This window comes from Miscanthus floridulus, chromosome 13 (genome assembly GCF_019320115.1).
Source record: "Miscanthus floridulus cultivar M001 chromosome 13, ASM1932011v1, whole genome shotgun sequence".
Taxonomy (NCBI): Eukaryota; Viridiplantae; Streptophyta; class Magnoliopsida; order Poales; family Poaceae; genus Miscanthus; species Miscanthus floridulus.
In genome coordinates, this window is record NC_089592.1 from 12,168,786 (window position 1) to 12,176,899 (window position 8,114).

Consider the following 8,114-nt stretch of genomic DNA (forward strand, 5'->3'; position numbering starts at 1 on the left):
TTTCTGCTGGGAGCTACACTGTTGTTATGGGCTTGTTATTCATCCTTGTGACCCTAGCCCAAGTGGGAGCACACCCCAAGGACTTGGAGAACCCACCAAGAAAGCCCTTGGACGTCCTCCTCCTTGGCCACCACCTTAGGAGGCCAGCAAGGACATCCAAGCCAAGCCGGAGACCCAGTCCAACTTGAGTTCGAGTCCATCTCGGGCTCCAGGACCAGCGTGTAGTAAAACGGACGTCCAGGTCGCATACGAACTCCGTCTTTGATGATCCACATATGGATGGAAATATAATTTCATAAGGAAACCAATGGAAGTGGTCTAACGTAAAAAATTCCTTTAGAATCAATGGGAATCGTCGAAACAAGTTGACGTCAAAAATCTGTCACGGCGCTGCGTCGTCATCTTTTGGGCCGTTGGCCTTGTAACGTGTTGGGACACCTTTAGGACATGAAGAGGGATCCTTGGACGTCCCTTAGGCTATATAATCAGTAGCCACCACCTACTTTAGGCTTTAGGTTTTGTTTTAGATCAATCTGTCATTGAACAGTCGCCGTTATCGGTTTGCAAGACCTCAACTTCGAGTGCTTAATCATTCATCTGCAATTGTCACTTTAATTGAGTTGCTTTTTATCTTGTTCTTGCTTGTGTTCTTCGATTCGCAGCAGGGATTAGCCTTCTTGGCGAGGTCAACCGGATTGTAACATGGTTGATAACCAGAGGAGACGTGGTGCTAAGGTTGCAGGGTTTGGGTCTTTGTGATCTGAAGCCGGATCGGTGTGTCGCTCTCCGAACAAATCGTTGTTTATCTTGAACCTGACGGAAGATCGGGATCCCCGTCTACATTAAGTGGTAATCAGAGCTTCAGGTATACCATCAAGTTCGCATCTTACCCTTACTTTGAGTGTTTTTTCTTTTATCCCATAGTCCAATGCCATATTTGTTTCCTGTCCTATAACCATCCGCGCCATAGTCTTTGCATGATTCAGTTTCAGAGTCCGCTTTATTGAGTTTGTGTCCTAGGTTAAAGTCTTGTTGCTAGTTTAGATTGTGTTCTTTTCTAGTTTGTGTTGATCCATTCACCCGCCGCTATTCCGTATCACCATCGGTTTGCATCTTGTGTCCACTAAAACCCTGATTCGAGTAGCTTCCTTAAAACAGTCATAACTTCTGCATCTGAACTCAAAACGGGGAAAAATTTATATCTACGGAGAATGCCAGAAAATTTTAGATCTATTTCATCCCAGCATAGCTGGGTTTACAAAAATTAGATTTGTGAAATTCGATTAAGAAAATTGAGTTTCTGAGCCCACAAGTTTTGGTATGCTTTTTAGAGCACAGTCCTAATTTTCTATAGGCCACATCTTTTATTCAATTGAGCTCAAATTTTTTGTGGTTTATTCTTGTGTGCTCCTTGCTGAGAAAAAAATATCAAAAGAGCAAAAGCAAGAAAAAAAATTAGACAAAAAAATAAAAGAAAAATAGTAAAAGAGAATAGAAGATATCGAAAAGGAGCACATAAGGAACACTCAATAGCTCTATTGTTTGTGGTATCTTTTGCCTTGTTCATATCCGTTGCTACCTTTAATACTTGTTTCCTTTCATCCTTGTTTCCTCTCTTGTTTATCACAACTGGTGATAGAAACACGTATAGGCCAGCAACTAGGACAAGTGCTCTGGATATTTATTCAATATTGCTGTATGTCGCTGACTTGTGTGCCACATATATATATTTGTTCTTTTTTGTGCCTCCCAAGCTCCACATATACTTCAGATCGGTACAGAAAAAGACACTTGTAATCTTGGTGTCACACCCTCACAGGTATCATGAACCAGCCACCGGTTGTACCGTCCACTGCTTTGTGTTGGTAAGAACCTTGTAAGAACTTGGTAAGACGTGTGAGAGTGTGATTCCACTTACCTATAAATAGTTGATAGGGGATTTATATTAATTTCTAACAATATCAAATAACGAGTTTCTGTTTAAGAGTGAATTGCAGGAAATCATGGACCAGAAGTTTGCAAGGATGGACCGAATAAAGAACAATGAGCCCTCACATATAGACTATAATCATCAAGGTATGAGAGGTAAATTGACCATACCATCCTTTTCGGGTCATTATGATGCTGAAGGATACCTTAATTGGGAGATAATGGTAGAACAAAAGTTTAGTGCCCACCTTGTACCTGAGCAATATAGAGTTCGACAAGCTACTAGTGAGTTTAATGACTTTGCCATTATTTGGTGGTATGGGCTAGTTGCAGAGGATGTTTTACCTGGTACATGGGAAGAACTTAAGATAGCTATGCGTGATTGTTTTATTCCTCCTTCTTATAAACATGAATGGCATAACAAATTGTAGTGCTTAGAGCAGGGCAATATGTCTGTCCAAGAATATTATACAGAGTTTCAAAAGTGTGCAATACGTTGTGGGATAGTAGAGGACATGGAAGATACCATTGTTCATTTTTTTGGTGGTTTGAGGCATGAAATACAAGATATTGTTTTCCATATAGAAGTTTATACTCTCAAACGTTTATTCCAGCTTGCTATGCTTGCAGAAAAAGAATTGCAGGAATGTCAGCAAAAGAACCATACCAACATTGGCGACAACCTCAACTAGATTTTAGCAAGGGTCGAGCAACCATTTGCGAAGGTTGAGACTGTGATAAAAAGGCGAGTGGTTACTTTCGCCACTACAACAACATCTTCACCACCACCACCTCCCACACATACTTTGGAGTCTGGTAAAACTTTAAACCATGCTGAAAATGCACAAACTAATAGAGATAGAGCTGCTAATGAAAGGAAAGAATTGGATGTTAAATCTAAATTGCCTTTGTCAAAAAATAATTATTCTAATAATGCTAGTGATAAAGAAGAGCTGTGTGAAAATGCTTTTATTATACGTATGCCACAACTAGTGAATGAGTATGATGCTTTGGCTTTGGAACCAATTACTTATGCTGAACATAAAAAATTGCTTCCCATTGCTACCGAAAAAGATGAAAAGAAATTATTGTATTCTTCAAATACTTTGGGTTATATTGAATTTGATACTTTATATGCTCTTAGTAGTTTAGAAGAGAAACTTAAATGTGTTGAATTGTCATGGTTGTCTACTTGTACATATCATTTTATTGGAAAATATAATTGTAAAGGAGAGTATATGGTGCATCGTGTCTATATTTGTTCAAATCTGAAATCTCCTTATATTGTGCAAAAGTATGATCAACCAAAGGATTGCAATTGCTATAATCTTGTCATGTCGAGTTCCCCTAGTTTTGTTATAAAGAAACATGTTAAATTTCAAGAAGGGGAGCAATGTTGGCTACTACCAACAACGTTTTCTTCAGCTAATCCCAAACCGAGGACGGTTTATTGTCAAGAAGGGGAGGATGATGAGGACATGACACCATCGGATACGACCATTGCTTATAAGGTGAGCTCGTTCCTACATTTGCATAGTGATTTTTGATACAATTCACTTGGTTCTACATGTACATGTCGTTATTTGAATGTAGGTACAAATATGTCTCAACGTGCAAGTTTATCAAAGTTGAATTTTCGGTTCATTGGCAGCTCAACAGTGCATCATTGGAAAGGCCATAACTCAGTCATCTGGAGTGCGATTGAGGTCAATGAGCACTTGATGGAAAGCTTGTTTGATAAGATTTCAAATAGATCTAGTCTCATCTCAATATCACATCAGCAAAGCCTCCAAACCATCAAGATATTATGTCGCTATTTCTGCTGAGAGCTACACTGTTGTTATGGGCTTGTTATTCATCCTTGGGACCCTGGCCCAAGTGGGAGCACACCCCAAGGACTTGGAGAACTCATCAAGAAAGCCCTTGGATGTCCTCCTCCATGGCCACCACCTTAGGAGGCCAGCAAGGACATCCAAGCCAAGCCGGAGGCCCAGTCCAACTTGAGTTCGAGTCTATCTCGGGCTCCAGGACCAGCGTGTAGTAAAACGGACGTCCAGGTCGCATACGAACTCCGTCTTTGATGATCCACATATGGATGGAAAGATAATTTCATAAGGAAACCAATGGAAGTTGTCTCACATCAAAATTCCATTAGAATCAATGGAAATCATCGAAACAAGTTGACGTCCAGAATCTGTCACGGCGCTGCGTCGTCATCTTTTGGGCCGTTGGGCCTTGTAACGTGTTGGGACACCTTTAGGACATGAAGAGGGATCCTTGGACATCCCTTAGGCTATATAATCAGTAGCCACCATCTACTTTAGGTTTTGGGTTTTATTTTAGATCAATCTGTCATTGAACAGTCGCCGTTATCGGTTTGCAAGACCCCAACTTCGAGTGCTTAATCATTCATCTGCAATTGTCACTTTAATTGAGTTGCTTTTTATCTTGTTCTTGCTTGTGTTCTTCGATTCGCAGCAGGGATTAGCCTTCTTAGCGAGGTCAACTGGATTGTAACCCGGTTGATAACCAGAGGAGACGTGGTGCTAAGGTTGCAGGGTTTGGGTCTTTGTGATCTGAAGCCGGATCGGTGTGTCGCTCTCCGAACAAATCGTTGTTTATCTTGAACCTAACGGAAGATCAGGATCCCCGTCTACATTACTAGTGCTAACACATGTGTTCATGCAAAGTTTGAGCTTAAAACAAAAAAATGGTGCAAGGAGTGTTGGTATTTATTAACACACACAGGTAAATTCGCAAGCGCACGGATACCGCTGTAGCTTTCACCTAAAAGTATTCCAAATATCATATCCATAGGAAAATATGTGAGACTAACTACAGTCTAACTTAACTAAGGGTAGCAATAAGGTTAGGATAAACAGGAGCGTTGAGAGGATAACTAAGGTTCTCTTGTTCTGACTTCGGTAAGCTATGTCTTCTACTATTTAACTGAGGACATTACTAGGGAAAACACCAACAGAGGATGTTTTCCTTCGTAACCAAGTCCTACTTGGCCTACAAATGTGAGGTGGACTACAGAGGATTCAACGAGGCTATAAGAGTCATCCTCGCGAGCTACCACCGATTCAGAATGTAGGGTGCATCTATGATTAACCTAAGTCTAAGCACCACACTTACACTTATGATTAATACTTTACCCCCTCTAGAACAAGAATAAAGCACTCAAAAGAGTCGTGATCCTGATGAACACTATAAATAAAATGCTTACTTGAATCCGAAGTTGATTATCAGAGAAATCTCAGAGGCAAGTTCAGATAGAACTTGGATCCGCCAAGGTATAAGCAGTAGAGAGAGCACCAACAGGCCGGCACCTCCTCCAAACTCTTCCCTCACTCTCTATCACACTATTTCTATTTATAAGACTAGATCCTATGTAGGACTAATCTTCTCTTGATTGTTGGATCTGATCCTAAAGATATGAATTAGGGTTTTCAGGGATGGCTCTGCCAGAGGGGGGTACAGGGTCGTATATATAGGGGTAGCGTCAATTCTGGACCCTCTAATCAAACCGACTTAAAAGGATGGCGTAGATGCAATCTAGGAGGTGGTGGAGAACCGATGTTCGAAGCGGAGGGTGACCGGTGGGCCCCATCTTCGGTGGTTTGCCCTCTGGAGTCTTCTAGAGTCTTCCCAAGTCGGTTTCGCTGCTGATAAACGTGATTTACTTTGACGAATAGGTCCACCTTGACGGTTTTCTAGATAAACTCTCCTGCATTCATAGATTCACCAAAACTCGTGGAATTTATTAGTTTAAACCCCTATACATATGTTTGGTGATGAAATTAAGTATATATGCAGGTTATGTTGATGGTTTATAATTGATGTTAGTGACCGTCAACAAGGAGAAAGAAAATGTAAAATCAGTGTATGATAGAATTTGGATGACATACGTTTTTATTATTCACAGCCTATTACTAATTTTCATATATTTTTTGCATACGTCTTTACTTTTTAAGCTTAAGTATGCATGAAGATAGATTAGTTGTCCATCCATATTATGGTTGGAATTTTTTTGAAACACTTGTACAGGTATGATATTCTCCATTATGTGGTGTTCGTGGAAAGCTCACAATGTTCACAGATTTAACAAATCCAATTGGACGGTTACAAGGGTTTTGCATGAGCCAAAAACTACTGATACGGCTTACAATATAACAATTGAAGATAACACTATGCCTCAATCTATTAAACATGCTGCTACAACTCCAACAACTGCAGATGCTACTCGCTTTACTACCTTGCATACTCAGGAGAGAATAGCAGATGCTACTCGTACTACTACAATGCAGGTCCAAGAGGCTCCTAAGATTTTTTTTTTTTTTTTGTGATCCTCCGTTGACTCTCAAATCCTACTACAACAAACCAAACAAGATTGGAATCTGCATTCTCACCCGACCTGCTAGAAGTACCTCCCATGTTTCTTTTTTTTCAAGTAGCGATTCCACAGGTCTTGAAGCCACTCGAGCTGAAACTCATGGCCTCCTTTTTGGTGCAAAGCTAGCTACAACTCTCGATCTGTAGACCACAACTCTGTTCACTGACAACCAAGTACTAGCTTTCGTTATACTTGCTGGATCGCCACACACTCATCCTGGACATTGGTCGATACGTCCAATCATTTCTAAAATACAGGACATTATCCAAGCAAAGGGCTACCAAGTACACAAGATCCATAGGGAGGCAAATAAGATAGCTGATAGCCTTGCTAAAAAGGCAAGACAAGCAACCATCTTGAATTCAAGTCTTTTTTCTTACCAGGCATTTGCGCATCATCTAACTTGTAAAATCAAGCTTGTGCTACAAAACAATGACTGGTGTAACAAAATCCCCATGTCTGTAACATGTTTGCGATGCAATGGAAGTTTTACTTTTTTTAAAAAAAAGGTTGCATTTTGTGTGTGGGGGCACTTAATCCGATCCGCTAGGAGCACATGCTCTCGAACGTATGAATCCATGTGCGATATATGACCGCCGACGTCAAACATGCATGGTACCTGAAAGGTGAGTTCCACAGGTCCTCATCACGTGACTGCATGAGGCCAAGTCTTCTGTTTGATTGACGATTTACATATAGTCCTATATTACAAGTTCGTTAACGATGGAATATAATGTATGCACGCGTTTAATCATGCAAAGCTAATGGACCATGTCATCCTTGCACACGCATTTCATCTCTACCAGCTCACCTCTCCATGCACACAACAATTGCTGAACCATCAGATTAAACCCAGTCTCAACTAGCCAATCATTTCCATTCATTTCAAGATCAGCCAGCAGCGTCAAATAATTAGGCTGATGGCGAGGGCACAAGCATCACTGGTCGCCGCGATCATTGCGGCAGCGGCGGCGGCGGCAGCCATGCTCGAAACGGCGTCGGCGCCAGCTACACTGTCGGCGAGCCGGGGGGCTCGTGGGACCTGCGGACCAACCTCACCGCCTAGTCGTCCACCGTCGACTTCCATCCAGGCTGTTAGATTGTAAACGTGACACGGCCCATGGGCCTGCCATATCCGGCTCCCCATCGTGCCTATATGTACACAACACAGGCCCCTGAGTGATACATCGCGTATTCCACAATTCCTATTACGCTTTCATGGTATCACAGACGGACCCTAGCCGCCGCTGACTACGCTTTCATGGTATCACAGACGGACCCTAGCCACCGCTGACCTCACGTCGCCGGCCCTTCCACTGCCCGTTGTTGACATCCTCGCCGGGCCACCTTCCTGCCGCTGCCTGCTACTGATCCATCGCCAGGCCTCTGCTGCTGCTACTGATGGCGCCCAGCGATGACGATGCCGCCGCTGCTGCTGCTCGTGCCGCCGAGGCCAAGTGCCTCGAGGACGAGGCCCGTGCCGCTCGCGACTAGGCGCTCGCCGCCAAGGAAGCCGCCAACGCCACCCTGCACACGCAGGCCATCGCCGTCATCAACATCAAGATCCTGATTCCCGTGACCCTAGAGAAGCCGGCCAACAACTATGGCCGCTGGCGCTCCCTCTTCCTCATCGTCCTCGGCAAGTACAATCTCAAGGATCACGTGCTCTCCGACGACTCCTACCCCGAGCGCTCCGCATGGTCGACCATGGACTGCTGCGTCATCACCTGGGTCTACGGCACCGTGTCCAACAATCTGCAGCAATCGTTGATGATTCGGGATCCCAACG